This window comes from Varroa jacobsoni, unplaced genomic scaffold, assembly GCF_002532875.2.
Source record: "Varroa jacobsoni isolate VJ856 unplaced genomic scaffold, vjacob_1.0 scaffold_238, whole genome shotgun sequence".
Taxonomy (NCBI): Eukaryota; Metazoa; Arthropoda; class Arachnida; order Mesostigmata; family Varroidae; genus Varroa; species Varroa jacobsoni.
This window is the reverse complement of record NW_019213140.1, coordinates 86,719-105,310: the sequence shown is the minus strand read 5'-3', so window position 1 is coordinate 105,310 and position 18,592 is coordinate 86,719. Positions and strand designations below refer to the sequence as shown.

At 41.5% G+C, this 18,592-nt stretch overlaps 1 long non-coding RNA gene across 1 annotated transcript; it reads right to left on the bottom strand.

The window, feature by feature from the left end:
• Positions 1-7,444: 7,444 nt before the first annotated feature.
• LOC147753769 (uncharacterized) lies at positions 7,445-17,414 on the bottom strand. Its single transcript, XR_015310164.1, has 3 exons — positions 17,347-17,414; positions 16,472-17,011; positions 7,445-7,839 (listed from the first exon to the last, which is right to left on the bottom strand). It is a non-coding gene; the product is annotated as an uncharacterized LOC147753769 (long non-coding RNA).
• Between the last annotated feature and the right edge of the window lie 1,178 nt (positions 17,415-18,592).

Genomic DNA, 18,592 nt, shown 5'->3' with positions numbered 1-18,592 from the left:
AAACAGCACAGAATGGCTGGGAAAAACTATTTTTTCTCCACGAGGAATGTCTATTTTTGAGGGCATCTTTCAAGCTGAAATTGCACTCGCAACCGAATATCATATGAGCAAGCTCATAGGACAAAAAGAACACTTTTGAACGATATATAAGAAGAAGAAGAAGAAAACAACAAATGAGAGCAATTGTGAAAGAACAGCTTTTAAGGCGTGAAACGTTCTCTCCCACTTAATATATATTTAGTAAACTTTAGAATAGTCAACGATCTATTAATCAAGGAAGATCTTGCGTCTATTAGTATATGTGGTAATGGCAGTTACTAGTTTATCTATAGAAAAAAACATGTAACGCTCGAGCAGACTCCAGCGAGAGAAGTAAAATGTCTCGATTCTCTGGATGAGGAAGAACCCTATCGCCGGTAAAAACACATTTGGAGCAGTTTATTCGACGAGAGCGCTTTGTTATATTGGCAATCTAGGCTCCGACATCCGAACAGACCTATTTTAAGTTCTCCTTTCTCCACGCTTCACCACTTATCCTTAACACTATTGGCCCGCAAACCGGCAGAAGGCTATCAGAGGTAGCTCAAGACAAAATCAATGCGGTAGTAGAGATGGCAGGTTGCCGCCCAAGCTGCGCCCTCCACGATTCACCTACTTGCAGACACCCGCTACTATTAGTGGTGCAGACCAGGGAATTGGATTGTGTCTGTTACGTGTTTCTTTTCCTCCTATCTCCTTGGATTTTCCGGTGGCCAGGCAGTGAACGCGTCTGTTACGATGGAACGAAAAAGCTATTAGCTGAATTTGCTGTGGTTACTCCAGAGCAGTCTCAAAAACCGCATTCTATTTTCTGCTAACCAACCACTGCCGGAAAGGACCGGAGTCAAATTTTGTGGTTATAGCCACCTGGAGTTTCGAAGCTGTTTTTCGTTGGTCAGGCGTCGGTATCTGTCCTTAGAAAAGGTACGTCAATATAGTTGGCTTACCAACTTTTGCGCCATTTCTAATAACGTAGATGTCGTAAGTGGGTGGAGATACATCTGGGTTCATTTTCGTACCCAATGAGCTACGCTGTTGACTCTACCTTCGTATAACGGAAGAGGTTATCTCTTTTTTACCTAATGCTTTTTGGTAAAAAGCAAAACGGACGGAACACAATCGATTACGATATATTTTAATTTGTTGGGAAAGATACATGGATGTTGGGGAAGGCGCTGTTAATGATTGATGACCATCACAAGATTATTTTGGATCAGGTTTTTCATCTCCAACTCCATGCTCGTTATTAGATTATCTACAAGTACACAAATTCAAGACTTCTTGATATCAAGATTACGTAAACTGCAATCATACATTACACACGTTTATCCGATGTGTTACTTCGTTTGAAACGTATTGTTATTATGATGACTCTTATCCTTCCACATTGGCCGCATCTTTTAGTCTACGCAATAACGTTATGCCTTACGTGGGCAGCTCCAAAGCTTTTTAACTTTTCCCAGAGCAATATGCACGTCCGAGGCAGATCTTTTCCATCAAGGCAAGCTTCCACATCCTCCTGTATATCAACGTAGTATTCTACACATCCAAGCAAGGCATCCATCCAAGCAAATGCCGCTAACCTCTGCCTGCATGAGCGAACGATGCTTGCGAGAACTATTTGAGCGGTGTCTCTCCCTCCTGCTTTCAGGAAGGGGGCAATAAAATATGAATTTGCTTGGGAATCTCATCCGCCGAGGCCGTTACTTCCGGGGCAATCTCAAGTATCTCCTTCTCGAATAGCGGAGACCCCAGTCCCTTTTTGTCCGGCTTAGTGCGGCATATCCTTAGGTTCGAATACACTTTTTACGTTTTTACAACAGAGCTCTAGTGAGTGACCGCTCTCACGATACCGTACACAATGCGGCGAAATGCCGCAATTCGCAAAGAAAATATGACGGTAAGTGATTATAAAATTGCAATGTACACTCAATATCAGTGCCGAAAATTTTACTGGCACAAGGAAACATTTATTAAGCTGGAGAGGATTAACCCTAATTTCCATAAAGGCATCGGTTACAAGAGAAAGACAATTACGAGCTACCGAGCTAAGAGTAGGTAGGATCGCTACGTGCCATAAGATAGTACAGAATAACGGACGGCAGTGTGCTGTATTTCGAAACAAAAAGGCATCATGTGCATCATACCGTTCGTCAAAAGCCAAACACTCCATGATTCTCGAAGCTTGAACGCGTAACATTATTAGGGCAAACTAAGGCTGTGAATAAAGTCGAAATAAAGTACTTTTTAAATATATGACCAGGTTTTTGGCCCAGAATTGGGTTTTTTCAACCCTTTGCTTTAAAGTCCGGCATTCTTTGATTAGACTTTATTTCTCAAAACATAACATTTTTATATGCATTATCCCAAAACGAAAAGCATTTGTTAATCTTAGCATACACAACCTAATTGATAACCTTCACAGAGCTTTTGTGAGTTTTCGGAAACGTACGGCGTCTCCGTAGAGCCTTGCAAAGCTGTGTGCTTGTTTGAAATATTGTTCCAGCTGATGTCGCTAGTCAATAAGGGCTTGACCGAGACCTAATCTCCATGACGATGGCGCTAGGGAGCCGTTGAGTTAACGTTAATGGCAATAGCCTTGTATCTTCCGCCTGATCCGCGCCGTCTGGTGAGGCGACAGGAACACGTCACAACGTACTCATCGACGGCAGCGTTAGGGAATTGACGTAGTAATCAGTGAGATAAATTTATGTCGACGTTGACGTCTTGCCTTAATGGGCTTTGAGTCAGGATCGGTGTAACGGCACAAAAATCGATGAGGAAGCTGAAGAAACTAGAGAGATCGCTTCGTTTCCGAAAGAGTTTAGCGGCAGTAAAGTATATCCATTCGTCTAACTTATCCGAAGTGGCCAACGTGTCGCCCTTTCTGGCCAAACTAGGTCGGTTTAGCCTCGCTAAACATGCACCAATCGTATTTTTATCCCTATATAGGACACGGTAGAGAGAATGGCTATCCCTAAAAAGCCAATAAATATGGGGCCAATTAAATAGCACAGTGGGTCTATTCTAGTACGGTACATTATGTACATTTACCTCCGTGTCCAGCGAAAGTATACATAGCTAAAACATAACATACTTCTCGTTTGAGATGAGAGAGGGAGCACAATAGATTCATGACAAGACAGTGTTTTTAGGCTAAAAAATAAATGAAAAAAATAGACACCTATATGAAACCAATGTATCATATTTTCCTTAGTAATACGTTGTGAGTCGCGGGGTCAGTTTAGATCGAAGTAAATGAATGTATTGCACTTCAACTGGCAGCTATCGCCTATGATTCTCATAACATTACAGTTAAATAATGGCCGAAAAAATTTCGCTACGTTATACGCATGTAGCTAGCTCTGTATATATATATATATATATATACCTCGTATTATATTGTAGTATTCCAGCCGCTTTGGAAATTATTGCTCGCTAAGAATAGCAGTTGGGGTTTTCCTCTGCAAAACAATATATTTGTTTCTTTTAGAGTTGTAGATGCAGACTCACATCTGGGAAAAATTGCGTAATATATAAAGACTGGACTATTCACGGTAGTAACAAAATATTGATGATATATTGATAGTAACAAAATATATAGTAAAAATTATGATTGATTCTGCATTATCCCACTGTTTACAACAGTAGCAGGATCAGCCTTCGTATAGTTTGTGTGAGTTTTGTCAAAAATGACTGCCGTAACGTAGAAGCGATATGATAAGAAATGGGCTTCGATTGTGTGATTTTGCAATATTTAGAATCTTTAGATTAATGAGTACCTTGACAGTTTTATACCTATGAGAAATGTCTACCCACTCACCCTGGCCACTCATTTAAAATGAGTCATGATAGAATATGTGGCACGCTCCCTTTATCAGATTCACACAGCATTCTGCCAACGGGATTTTGGACAATATTTCGTTCGTAGCCCGATAGGTGTTTTGCTAGTATACTATATATAAAGTAGTCTGTATGTACTAGTAAATGGGAATATGGCTGTCCTTTTCAGCTTTCGTCACCCAGGTAATGGTTTCAGTTAGCTGGTCACTCTTTAGCTTGAGTCGCGCATGAGCAATCCAAGATTCGGCGACTTTCCTCGCGATGCTAACGGGTTTTCGTTTGTTTATGATACTAACTTATACCGTTGACATCGTCCAGCTCTCAGTTTACTTGCGCATATTGCCCCTACATTATTTTCACACCATGCTCTCTCTGCACTGTCACTCAGCGATCACATAGTGTATTTGTGCGCAAACATTCACTGCCTTTGGTATTCTACTAGGACACCCCAGTTGTCTTCTGGCTTCTCTAGACAGGAAAAAATGTCTACGGTATGTATTGGCGTAGTAACTTGCGCGTTCTACGAAGCCGCAAGAAATGTCCAAGATGGAGGTTGAATTAAAATTTTAAACAAGCTTTTTATGACTCAATCGAAGACACACAGTAAAATGGCCTCTTGAAAACTTCTTTACTTTTACATTTATATATATATATATATATATACAGTGCTCATATCGAGGACGCGCGACAATTCGAACTTTGCCTCCTACAAAACTCCAAGTATCGCCGAAGAATCTGCTTGGCATAATATCGACCATATGAGCCTCCTTTGCGTCAAAGAAATTTTTAGCATAGACATTGGTGCCGCACCGGAAGGTACAATCCAAGTCCAATTGAACCGACACAAGCCACCTTACCAAGTCATCACAGAAAACCACGTGTAAAGATTTATACGGCTAATCCCTATGACTACATGGAACCTATTTGGGGTATTTCTAGGTGAAAAGTAAATGCAATGACATCAACTGATGATTTGTTTTTTAATTTGCTGACACATTTTGTATTCCGTTTGCTTGTAGTGTCTCTATATTTTGGAACAATGGCGTTGACCGTAATATCAAAAATGTAACTAAAAAATGCAGGGTAAGATCGGACATTTGCCCATATATTTTTTCTATGTACAACAACATGACCACTTCTCGAAACCTGGGCCAGTAGTGGTGCGGGTTACGTGCCCGAACAATGCAATTGCATTATGGCAGTAAACAAATATATAATTCCGCTAATATTGAATTATTATATAATAATAATTTATTATTATTTTATATTTAAGTAAATAAATTACAATAAATAAAGAAGAGGTAAAGAGAAATAATATTAAATTTATTTTCAATTTTTGATCCTAGTACTTCATTATATTTTAGAATAAATTGATTATCTATAGGATTATTATATTTATTTACTTTCTCTTGTTTTTGAAAGATAAAGTCTAATTATGTGTATACACTACCGATAGCTATGAACGTCTGTTTTCAGCCGCCATCTTTAGCGTTAATGTATAAAAATCAATGGATAGTTGCGATCTTGGGCACCTGGAGGTATTCGAAAACGATGTTTTCAACGCTTGACCGGAGTAAAAACTTCTACGCTTTTAATATCTACATAGAATTCATACTGACTTAGCCATTGTTCTATGACTAAAAATAGGTTTTGACTATACTAGACGTAACTATATGGATGTTTGTTCAAATAACTATTTTTGCATCTGCCAAAGACACATTCAAGCTCATATGTAAAGTTCATCACGCCGCAAGGTGTTGAGGGTATAGCAAAAGAAGTAGAAGTAGGTATCCGAAGCACGACACGGTATGTACGTGCGGCAAACGCACAACATGTTCCCGCACTGTGCAAATCGACCAAGACTCGAGTTTATCTATACTTGGCATTTCAATAAATCGTTTTAGCTAGATAAATGTGGAAAACGCTGAGCACTTTATTTGAGGTCGTAAACCATCGAAGACTACCTTTCTTTTTTGCAATCGCGTTGACTTTTTCGCAACTCAGATAGCGTTGCAGGTACCATCATGTGTGCCGTTCGGGATAATGCTGCTAACATGATCAGTGCCGCTATTGTGATTAACGTTAATTGCCACCAGTATTATAAACACTATTACTATTATTGACGTCCTTTTTTCTCCTTCTTTTTCTTATCCTAATTATGATCGACCAAAAGATACGTCAGACGCAGAGCTCTAAGACAATAGGAGACTGTCAAGACCACTATCTTTTATGCGTTTAGAAGAACTAGTCAGGCGTCTACGCTTGACAAAGTAATCATGAATCGCTCTGATCGAAAAAGCTTCTAGCGCTGTCGCCGCCATTTGATGTTCTTGAAATAATCCAGCGAGACCTATGTCGAATAGCCCAACAGTAGTATAGGTTGAAAAATAAAGGCCCTATCAGGCGCGGGAAACACAAAAACCTTACTGGCCCGCCTGTTTTATACTGGTCGAAGATATGACCTTGGCACAAAAAGAGTGCGCAAAGGCATCCGAAGAGATGTCCCAAGAAATGTTTTGAGGTTACTTCTAAAGGAAAAGCCTCAACAGAACGAGGTAAGGTGTTTAAGCAAGTGAAGCTGCTTTTCCTGGCACTCAGACTGACGCTTTCGGTTCGCTCTTCCTTTCGAAGCTAACATACATTGGTATCTCGGTCACAAACAAGGGACTTGGAGAACTCTCCTTTTTAGAGAAAGCAGACGCGCAAGAGGCTTCAGAGTGTTCAATAGCGAAAGCCTGTTTTTGCGGCCAGAACATACTTTCTTAAGGCTTCTCTGTAAATATTGCAGCACTCTCACTTGAAAAGGTAGCCCCGCGAAGTAATTTTTGCCGCGTTCAATGGCTAAGTCGCGGGCGTTTTTGTCGTTTATGCTACTTCGGAAGTTCCGTTTTTAGCTTTGTTTCTTTAGATGTCGGCCAAAACAGTGATGCCCGATTTTTCCACTAGACAATGTCAAGAAAATACACACATTCTGAAGCGGAAACGCAGTCTTGTAACGTAACGTAAAAAATAGTCACCAATATCAAACGAGTCCTCTAGCGTAAAGCTTACTTACCATTTACAGTCTTAACGACGCATATTTATATGAATAAAAGCCTTTTTTTCTCTTGGAAAAGCTTCCAGTCCCACGGTTGTGTCGGGAATGCAACCTTCTTTTCTGTTTCATCCATTACTTGAGAGGATATGTTCGATATTGGACATATCAACTAAACTGAGTCTTATCTAGGAAAGTTCAGTTCAGGGCTTTCGGAGTCTATTAGACGCCGTCTTTATAAGACATCATCACGACCTGTCCGAGCAGTAACTTAGAAAAAAGAAACAATTCACATATCAATTAAGCCTAGATCATCAAATGTAAAAATACGTTTATTACTGAACGTTTAATAAATCTTGAAAATGATCGAAGTTATATTCATCATACAACGTCATATAAATGATCATCATATAGATATAAACGACTCGTATATTATACCATTTTAAACAAAAAAAAACTCTTTGAACTTTTTAAAGTGAATCATTCGAGGCTACTTTCTTAAAACCTATATTCTTGCTACTCGTTTGTCTTTCTGGCATTCGGTTGACATCACCGTTCTGGAACTTCTTTTTTTTTTTTACAGAGCCTTTTAAATTTATTAAAAAAATTTATAAATAGCCTTTTAAAAAATTTAACGTATTTAGCGTTTTCGTTGCTTTCTCAAAAGCATCTGGACACCGACCTCTGTTCTAAGCATAGAATAACAAATTCGACGAAATAACAAAATACACTTTGGTCTCCTTTTTTATAACTGCCTTTGATTAACAGCAGACAATTATTTATACTGACGAATTATTACATTTTATTTACAAATTATACAAAAATATATATATGTACGTGCTCATATGGCGTAACATTAAGATCACATCTTTTCAATATCAAAGACAGACAATTTCCACATTGTATTTACGTGAGGTTTTGACCTGAAAATAATTTTATACGTTGTTCCGTCAGTTGCCACGTCAATATATTGTGAGCTATTTATCAAGAATTGCTGTGTACCATTATAGGAAGTGCTTTAAGGTAGTAAACAGCCATACTTTGTTGCCTGTTCCTTTGTTATAATATTCTTTATAAATGAAAAACGTATTTACATATTCGTCCAGATTAATATGTCCTTTATTTCATTTCAGCTATCATATGTGCTTTCTTCCCCTCTCGAAGGACTTGTTGTAAATATCACAACGGCGAGATTTTACCAATGTCGTCTCTTCTGTACTACAATAAACCCCACCAAACCTACCAGCCTCTGACTCTGCTTGTTGTATTCCCGCTGTTGCTATTGGTATTGCTGATTATGGTTATAATAAACCAGATAGGAATCAATGGATGACATGTGCAATTGTCAGCGAACAACGCATCCAATTGGCGCATGTGTATGTACTGTCGATGTACTCGTGGCTGTATCCAAGATCGGCAACGTTGTACCGCTTCTCACGGGGCCGCCAAAGGGACTATTGAGATGGAAAGGTGGGGGAAAACCCGGCTGTTCTTTCGCGGCACAGGGCCCAGACCATTGCCAAGTTGATTCACTCCATAGGACGGAATTAGCGCACACAAACCCCGCTGACCGGCTTCCTTGTCCAACGCAAACTTCGAACAGTAAATTAGAGGGATCCGATAGGTGTGGTTTTCACCTACCAATACAGATGACTACAAGCACATACGCCGAAACACGCTACTTCTCGATCCGAGGACGACACGAAGCTAGGGAAATATTCTTGGAGTGTGCGATGCGAAGCCTACCCTGTAAAATATACGCGTCAGTCGCATTCCTGTTGAATGGGCAGTCCTTCCCTACTGCGGGTTAGACCATATGCCCCAGAGTTTCTTCTTTTGTCTCCGGCCCTAACATAACCCCAGAATTCTCTAGCCCCTTTTTTCGTCTACCATCCTGCTCTGCCGGTTTGGGGCGTCTGACGGAGTTTTGCCAGGTGTTGTTCAATTCGACTGCCGACTAACACCACCGTAGCACAGTTTAGATCCTTTATCCGCGTAGTCCTTCCTTCTCGATAAAGAGTAGCTACATCCCCATCCCGTCTCCCTACTTTTCAAACAGATCAGCTGCTGCTATACACAGCTACTGCCTCATTTGCTGCTGCCTGCAGCCACGCAAAGCACAGTCTTTCTTGGTTGCTCTTTCTTTCTCTCGGTCTGTCTCTTCAGAGACTTTTCGTGCCCAGATACCCCACGCACGCACACACACGTAGAATGCTCCGCACATCCCATCTGCAACCGGTTTCATCCCTGTTCTCGCGTGCCGCTGCTGGGAAACTACTGGCTGCATGAATGGCAGCTAGGAGTCCCCAACACACTGCTCCCAAGAACAGCGGGTCCGCTGCTGAGGGCCCTTCCAGCTATCCTAAATACAGAAGGAAATAACAACGGGCAACTCTCATACGGGCGGCAGACAACCAAAGTGAAAGAATCAGTGAAGGACGGTAGGCCGAAGCGGTGCGTGCCCACTTCTACTTAAAAGAAACACAGAAGTTCACTATCTCTCGCCCTCTACGCTCCGAAATACAGAAGACACTTCGCGAAAGTTGGGTCGTTCACACGACCAGACTTTTACATGAATACGAAACGTAAAGTGAAACAACGAGCCTGGTCAGCGAACAAGACACTAGAATAATTGTCTATCGTTTTGAGAAACTTTGACAACCTGAGAAAGTCACTTTGTGATTTTTAACTCTGAAATCACTTACATTTCAACAGAAAGTTACTGCTACCAAGCATGGCTACCGGGATGAGGCCAATGCTGTTTGCTTCATCGCACAAAATACAGTGATGTCATGCTTATATATAGAATTATGTTATTAATTATAAATCTTAACCAGATGCTTGATTCAGTGTCCAGTTATAAAATACGTGTTTAGTTATGAAAAAAATATTTCAAAACTAATGGTCGTTTTTTTAATGTGATGTGTTTTCATCTGCTTTAGACAGAGCGATGGCGTTTCGTAGCAGACACGTATGCCAGTAATCGCTTACAAGAGAGCTCAGTAGGGCACGTTACATGGCTGCCCTCGTAATATTTTTATAGTTTTATTCACAGCTGGCAGCACAAACTAGGGTCAGCGCGCAAAACAGCGGGGGCTCGTGTAGCAATAAATTTTTATCACTTACTTCACGGCTAAATCATGGCTTCGACCAGCCTTAGATGTACACGGGAAGTACAGGTTACGGGGACCGATAGTCAGACAACAAGTGAATATCAGCTAGTTCAGCCAAAGCATGTTCATTACTCAATCAGGCAATGCCTACCTGGCCCCCCTGTGCCAAAGATTTCCGCCGGAAAAACTAACTAACTTTCCAGTATACATTAGTCCTTGTTAGAAAAACCATCTATATACATATCTATGTAGCCGTTGATTGAGAGCGGTGGGTACAACTATATATTAACGCCATTATCCCGTGATATGGTGAAGTTACTTATACGTTAGCTACACTGGCAATTAATAAGCTAGCCACTAAAGTTAAGCCTTCAGTCTTGGTAGTTGTTAACTAAATGTACCGATAAACCGAGCCATGCATCGACAATGTAGGAACAAGGGACTATGATTTTAATTGTGATTCTTAAGACCATTTTTACTCTAAAGGACACTTGTATGCAATGGGTGGATTGGTAGCCAAACTGAAATAAGGGTCACTAAGCAAAGCACCACTAGGTTCTTCAGATGGACACAGGTTGCGTCAAAGTCACTGGCTAAAGCCTCTAATGGCATTAAACTCGTTTTAAAGATGAGTCGGGGTGTTCGGCCAGCCCGATAATGACTGTAATCTCCGAGCAGCTGCCGTACTATAGCAATTGTTTAACTAGTTTTTAGCTAAGCACAAACTATTACAACGTCACTGATCGAACTCAGGGCAATGGATGTCTTTTTTGGGTGGAAGATACAATGGTGGTTCTTTATTGAAGGAAACCAATTAAAACTAAGCAGAAAAGGAAAAGCTTGCCCCATTGTTTACTTTCGATTTTTTCCTGAGAAGTTCGTGGAACCTTCCGACAACACGGACATCACACAGGACATCTCTATTTGAGTATATGTAGGTCTGTGCTCCTCGTACCTTTTGCTAATGCAAGCTTGACGAGTGTGATCTGGACCTACAGGACGCGCCTGCATAATGACGCATGATTGTCCAAAAATAAATCATAGTATATTTGCACGCTTTTAACATTCGGCAGTGTTCGCGTAAGGGCCGTGTTCGCTTCGTTTTTCCTATAGGCTAACGAACCGAAAATAAGCCGTGTCCTTCCTTGGAAGAACAAGCGCATGGCATCCGCGGCCGTGCGTTCCGTGAGTCGCTATGATGTTTTGGCGCAAACGCCTTTTCTAGTGGTTATGGTTGGAATGCAGTAGTCATTATCGTTATTTAGGCTCAGCGATACTGTTGTTGTTGTTGTTGTACAAGTTGTAGATCTTGCCACGCACACCCGACAGGTTAGGGCGCTTGTGGTAGTAGGAAGAAGAACGTAACAAGTCAGGTCGACCCCTCCCAGCGCGGAGAGCCAATGGTACTGATGTTGCCGACTACTCGCTATGGCTGCGCAAAGCACGGGGTGTATAACAACTAATCCCGTTGGTAGAGGAGAAAAGGGATAGGGTAGCGCAGTGGTGTAGAGTTGCCTACCATTAAGATGGCATTCGGCTAATGGTTTCATCAAGAGCGCGCAATGGAGAAAGAGATGGTCATGCTGGTGTGGTGTTGCTAGTGCTGCTTCTGTTGGGCAGAGCAAAAACCACTGGGGCGTCAGCGATGGCCGAGGCCAAGAGACCCTCGGGCCGCTAGCGAACTGCCAACGTCACAAAAACACCCCGCTGCTGGTTTCTTACCTAGTATGTTGGGTCGAGCCAACTCACAGGCAGACCTCGACGACGTTCGAGTATCTGGACCCTACTACCTCGGGCAGGCGATGAAATGGCAAAAGGCTGACGGGGTTACGTAGCTTTTGGGGGACACGCGTCGGGATGGGTGGGGGTATAGCTACGTTATGCGTTTAGCGACGGAGGTATATTATTAGGCGGGGTTTGGCCATGAGGCCATGCGAAGCAGCTGATAATTTCTAAGATGGAAAGCAGCTTCTAACAGTTAGCGAAAAGGCCGTTCCTTAATGGTGTCGACGCCTTGCTAAGAAGAACTGGAACTCTCAAAGGGAACTGCAGCGTTAGTACTTGGAAAATAGTTATCGTGTAAGCTGTTGTCTATCGTGTAAGACGATGTCAAAATTAATTTGCCTAATTATTTATAAGTACCGGTTAAACTTTGTTTTCCCTCAAAACAATTATTGTATGTTTTAAATGTACTATTACAGAATTTCTGTAATATAAAATTGGCGTTTCCTCATCTAGAACGAATGTAGTATATATAGTGATCTATATAAAGTGAAAACATCACACTGTAATCTTCATCTACGACAATTATTCGATGTATGATACGAACCTTCTCCGTTCAATCCGTGTGAGTAATTTTTCTCAATTTGGCTTTAATTTATAGCTGAAATAATTATTGTCCTAAATAATAATTTGCTGAGTACACAGCACAAGCAAAACACTTTCTATCTAACTATTCCAGGAGCAGCGCGTCGAGCAGGGGAGATCGACAGGCCATTCGTTGGCATAATGAGCTACTGGTTCTACTATGTGTCCCTATATAATCCCTGCTCCTCTCATTCGTGCTCCCATCATCAAGTGGTTTGCTTACACAAACTTCCCATCGCACTCTCTGCCTTTACTGAGAGAGATAACAGGACGTTCTCTCTCTCTCTCTCTCTCTCTCTCTCTCTCTCTCTCTCTCTCTCTCCCTTTATGTATGTAAAGGGTATGGCCCCTAAATTGAAAAATGCTTTGTTTCTAGATTGTATCTAAACAAAAGCAGACATCTAAACGAAATTTTTTGTACCTGGTCAGTCATATTTATTTCATATAGCTACCATCCACCGACACGAGACGTTTCAGAACATTTTTTCTTTAATCCGCAAATAATTGTTCAATAGTTATCGTCCGTCAAATAATACTGGAAGGTATAAACCCACTAAAGTGTTTCTTAGATGCGCTATATACAAAAATTCCAGCGAAATTATATTTTGTGTTGATAGGAGGCCAAAAATGTAAGAGCCCAAAAAATACAAAGAGGGCATTTTGAGTACCTTTAGTCTGAAACCTGTGAGGAATCTTTCGGTTCGCCGTTTAAAAATCTTCTTCGGATTTTTAGGAAAGACCCATGAAAACAGGTAATAACCAATTTTTGCAAAAAGGGACATTTTTGATCTTGATGGAATCGTCCAGCTAGAAGAGACTGAATAACAACTCATCTTACGAAAATGATGTATCATTATTCACCTCAACGAGCTTACTGCTTGTTCTTTAAAGGAAACCGGCTTTCCCTTAGTATTATGAATGGCCTTACGACAAATAGCTCGCCAAAGCATGTCCTAATTTAGGCGCCTTACTTTGTATACCTGTATATACGTGTATTATAGGTAAGTAGGTGGTCATGGTGCCATGCACCACCGTCGCCACTGCAAACGCTAGTATCGATTGAAGTTTAGGATTCGCTCGTAATCCATTTAATGCCGCCGTCAGCAAAGCAACTAAATCCTAAGCTTCCCCAGTGAACGACGGGGCCGTAGCATTAGCGGTAGTAGTTTGCCTTGGAAGTGCTAGGGCCGTTTGGTCTACCTTACGCTGCTCGCTACAGTCTGCATTGCTACTAGTGAGAACACTTAGGCAGAAGTACCAACAGGCACATGGTATAGAAGCGGCACCTATCGCCGTCTATTCGAGGTTCAAGGCGGCTTTAGAGCGATTCGTACTGAACTTACTTGACCCCCCTAACACCGCGCAAATGTGTACGCGCGTTTGAGGGGAATCCCCTGAGAATGGGTCAGGGCGACCCACCTACTGCCGGCAGTTCGACTGAGATGAGTATACCATCACCTTCAGCAGTAGTGCCGCAGAAACTAGCAGAGATAGCAGTTGTAGCAGAATACTACTAGCAGGCAGAGCAACGGACGACCATCGAGTTGGGCTGAAAAACGGAGTTAAAATACGCGTAAGGAAGCTGGCATCTGCTTATGCTGCAGAGCGCACGAAAGCTTTCAACGCCTTGAAGGCAATTGGGGAACGCAGATGTGGGGTTAGAAGCCCTTGCACAGGATTACGGGAAGTACCTTCCCGTTTCTGCGCACCCTTCTTTCTTGCTGTGAAGAAAAGGCGCTCCTCTTTTCCTCTGTTTACGATTTCAGGCGCAGCATAAAGCCGGAAGTACATGTAACTATGGCCGAAGTCATCCATGTTATCTATTAAGCTCACGTTCGTTTTGCATATCTACAAAAACACATTTATATAACATTTTATGACTACTGAAAATTCACTGTCAAATTTATGTTTTTTAATACAGAAATAAGGTACTCTGAATTTCGCGAAGATTCTCATCTACGCTATTAAGCAGGATAAAAAAAAAATGATGCATTGAGACGTTTTTGATTTCTTGGTCGCATATTTTAAACCTAGCATTGATGGCAGATAGATAGTGACAATAAGAAATTTCTTTCTTCCCAAACAACTTCCACAATTTAGATTAAAAAAAATCTAATTACAGTTGAAAACAAGATCAGACAAGACAAATATTCGGTTCGGACCTGAGTACCATCGTAGTGGGGTCAATAATTATACCTTCTAAATTAGTTACTTCGAAATTCTCATAGTAACTATTTGCTAGCTTTTATTCAGCTAGATACTTGGCACTTTTTAATTTACGAACTAAATGCAAGCACTATTGAATTGTTGCAAGTTAATGGTTTAGACGGCCTAGACAGGTTTGCTTGCAGTAACCTGATTAACGTAAGAATGTACCATGTGTACGTAATTTCAATTAAAAATTGTGCAGATATTCAAAATAACTAGAAAGCAGTACTATGTCACTCTTCTGAGCGGAAGATTGGAAATGTACTATTAGGCATTAGGGAACAGCCTCTAAAAACTAAATTAGCTTTTATACAAAGGCAATTTCATCAGTGTTATAAATAAATCACGTCATTTTCTGTAGGCCGACCTAATGGCTGATAGGTTTACAGGGTTGCTTTAAATACGTGTTCATTGGATGATCGTTGCAAAAAATAATCCCATCTATTGATACTGTATAGATGGATAGTCTTGTATGTATTCGCTGCGCCTCCGTAATTTTGCACTAGTTTAACGCAGGCTCTAATGAAGATCACATTTTTTTCGATACATTTCTACAATTAACTATTGACATGGCTAATTGATATCGTGTGCTAGATTATATAGCATATTTTCAATTTATCTTTGCGTACTCGTCGGTCCGTACCCGTTTCGGGCCTTGCGCGATGTCCTTTCATTCGTTCGTGCTTCCGTAAGCGACCTTGCCAACACTGTTTGTTTACCAGTTCCACTGTGGTATCGCTACGCCTGCCAGTGCCGTCGACACTTATCTCGCATTTAATATCTCATTGCGTCCTTTCACGTCGAATATATTTGATTTATCATCAGAAGGTGCGTTCGGTTCGTCTTCCCCTATCCGAAACATATCGGCCCTCTCCTTCGTCATGCGGCCGACATCATTCCTCGACGAGCACCGCTACACTCTATCCCTTAGCGTTTAGGCCAAGAGTTGCTTTTAGCAGCACTTCCCAAAACACGTTATACGGTAACACCCGTCCAAACAAAATTCACCGTATCTTCCTATACTGCCATAGCCCCATATCCGTGAGCCGTTTGTGGGCAGTTACAGCTTCGCCGAACATCGTCGTCCTACACAGGCGCATTCGCTCACGTATCGAGCACCCTGTATCCAGTAAGCTATATATACGCAGCTCGACGTTGAGCTACGTGCGTCGCGTCTGCCCGATTGATCGTTCATCCGCCTAACTCACCGCATATCAGCGAGTTTAGGAGTTGATGTATGGGAAGTTATTAAATATCAACTAGGCAGCAACGTTTGCGCGCCTTTCCATTGCAGCATAACACCGCGTCTACTGCTATCGAAGCTCTGTACTATGTTATAGGCCGAAGAACAGATTGCAAAAGAATATAAACAGCACCAGATGGAAGCCTATCTACACAATATGGATATGTAATGTGGATCTAGAAACGTATATGGACCTATCGTTCGCCGCTACAGAACGGCGGTATTCTCCGCCAACTTGCCAGAGGTGCGCCGAGTTTCGAAGATAACTATCGGCACGGAGAAGAATAACAGAATCTGATGCTGGGAACCAATAATGCCACAATGTAATTGTGACAATTATGTTTGGCTTAACTTCGAAAATGCTGTTTACGTACACGTTTAAAATATGCGCGCTATTTATAGAATGAGAAATGTTTTACTGTATAAAAATACCCTAAAAAAAAAAGTTTTTTCTGCTTCTGGACCCAGTTAATTTGTATAAACTGCTGTTATATCTACTTACAGTTTACGATTGTGTTCAAGTCTCTAAATAAATATGTCTCTAAAATAAGCAGTTAACCCGACGGTGTCGTGCAGTTTTTTGTGCACGCAAAAAGGAGTTGTGCATGATATACGAATACATACCCAACTTAGATGAGGACGCTGAGTTGAAGTAGTGGTAACGCTCATTGGTGCCGCAAACGCAGCCGCAATAGGTTAGTTTGAAGGCCAATAGTTGAAGATGGCTTCTGAATACAAATGTACCCCAATGCCTGCAGAAACAATGACAAAAAAGATCACGAAGCCGCCGTCCCCGCCATCGTTATAGCCCTATTCAATAGCCTTGGCTGTTGGCTACGCACGGAACGGATCCAAACCTTCGATGTATTATTACCAATAGGGACTGTATTCGCTCACACAGCGACGGTGATGGCCAGCAGTCGTCGCGGCGAGCTAGTAGCAATTGTAGTAGTCGTCCTTGCGGTACCTGGACAGCGATCCTTCTTCGCCCGGCCCCCGGCTACAGAATGGCTCTGTCCATTCTCAAGCTGAGGTACACATGAGTGCCTAGATGGTATGGAGGACCACACAGGCAGTAGTCGACAAACCTCGTCGTTGTCGGGTCAAAAAAGAGGGAAAGAGTGAGACGCACCGCTATTTACGCCGCTGCTGCTGCTGCTGCTGCTGCTACGTCGTATCGTACATATATCAAAGTGAGATAAGAGATGGCTGTTATTAGACCCACATCGATCAGCAAATGAAGAACATATAGAAACTCCATCGAATGTTTCACCTAATTCGACTAAAACTAGCCATACGTTACTTGGAAAAGAAATTATGCCTACTAGCGATACGATGTGTCGCATGTCTTGAAGCATAGCAAAGTAACGACGTTGTTCTTTATTCGTTCTTCTATATTTCATCTAGTGTTTCATCTACATTTATAGTTATCTGTCGTAATATTCCTATCTATATAAATATATATGTAATTTCGCATGTAGTTATAGCCGTACCCGTACCTTGACTGTTGAGATAATCATTCACGTGATGATGGCTTCGCTTTGCCGGTTGTGACTGGGGTTACGTTGATCGTGATCCGATGAAAACCTCATACGTACAGCGTGAAGGCAATATGTTCGCGGCCCTTAATTTACGTTCCCAGCATTTAACCCAATTGCAAACTGTTGGACCGCCTGTCGAGGCAATTTTTGGCAACGCGAAGACGTTTCTCGAAACAGCACCTAGTCGAATAAACAATTCTGTTTTTTCAGGCCGTAAGTGCCTTGGTTATTTCTGTTATGAAAAAGGTTCGAGTATAATTTTCGTCCTTTTCGATCGGTCAACAACTAGCAAGTTCGTTTTGACTATGCGATTAGTCAGTTCTTTCGAATCTATGCTTGTGATCATATTCCTGCGTGCTATCGGCAACAACCAGAGGCTTAAGATCGTACGTCCGTTCCGGATAGGTGCACGTAAGCTGAAACAAGACATAAATTATGTGATCATGAATGGTGCGCCTGTGACAAACTACATACGGAACGGGCGATACTGTGCCATAGGTCATATTTGACACCATCATTAGAAACAGTTCCGCTGCTCGGAACCGTTGTTTAATGTATAGTAAGCGTCATTTGTTACTATTGAATCTGCTCTCTTTACGTGTCCCAACAATCCAATCTTGACATTCAACTATTTAGTAGGCTGCTCCGAAATATTACTTTCGTACGTGTCAATAGGGTAATCGTCGTCATATGCCCACCCCATACCGCCACACAATCTATTTCGTACCCGTCATCTGATAGCTTAATATAATGGCAAAAAATGTCACTAATTATAGAGTTAATTCTGACAATTACGATTGTGTTACCTGAAGGATAGCATAAAGACTTATGGATCTCGGTTTCTAAACATGCTGTCAGGTGGGATCACCTGGGTTAGCTGGAAATGTTAACGGAAAGGTGAATATTTAACGTCTCTATAAGGACAAGACGTAATAACGTGCGTGACTTAGAACATACGCCAAGTGCATCTGGGTAAAATAAGTACAGACTAATTTGTACCACATATTATATCAGTAACGTTCCTACTTAGGGTAAAGATCAACACTGTTCGGTCCCGAAAAGGTATGTAATACAAAGGTTTCAAGAAGACTTTATTTTATACATTCATTATGTAGAATAAGAACGGTACACTTGACTGGGTCACCCCCCCTATGATTGCTACAGTAAGAGAACGCATTTACTCTGATTTAAATTAGCCGCGATT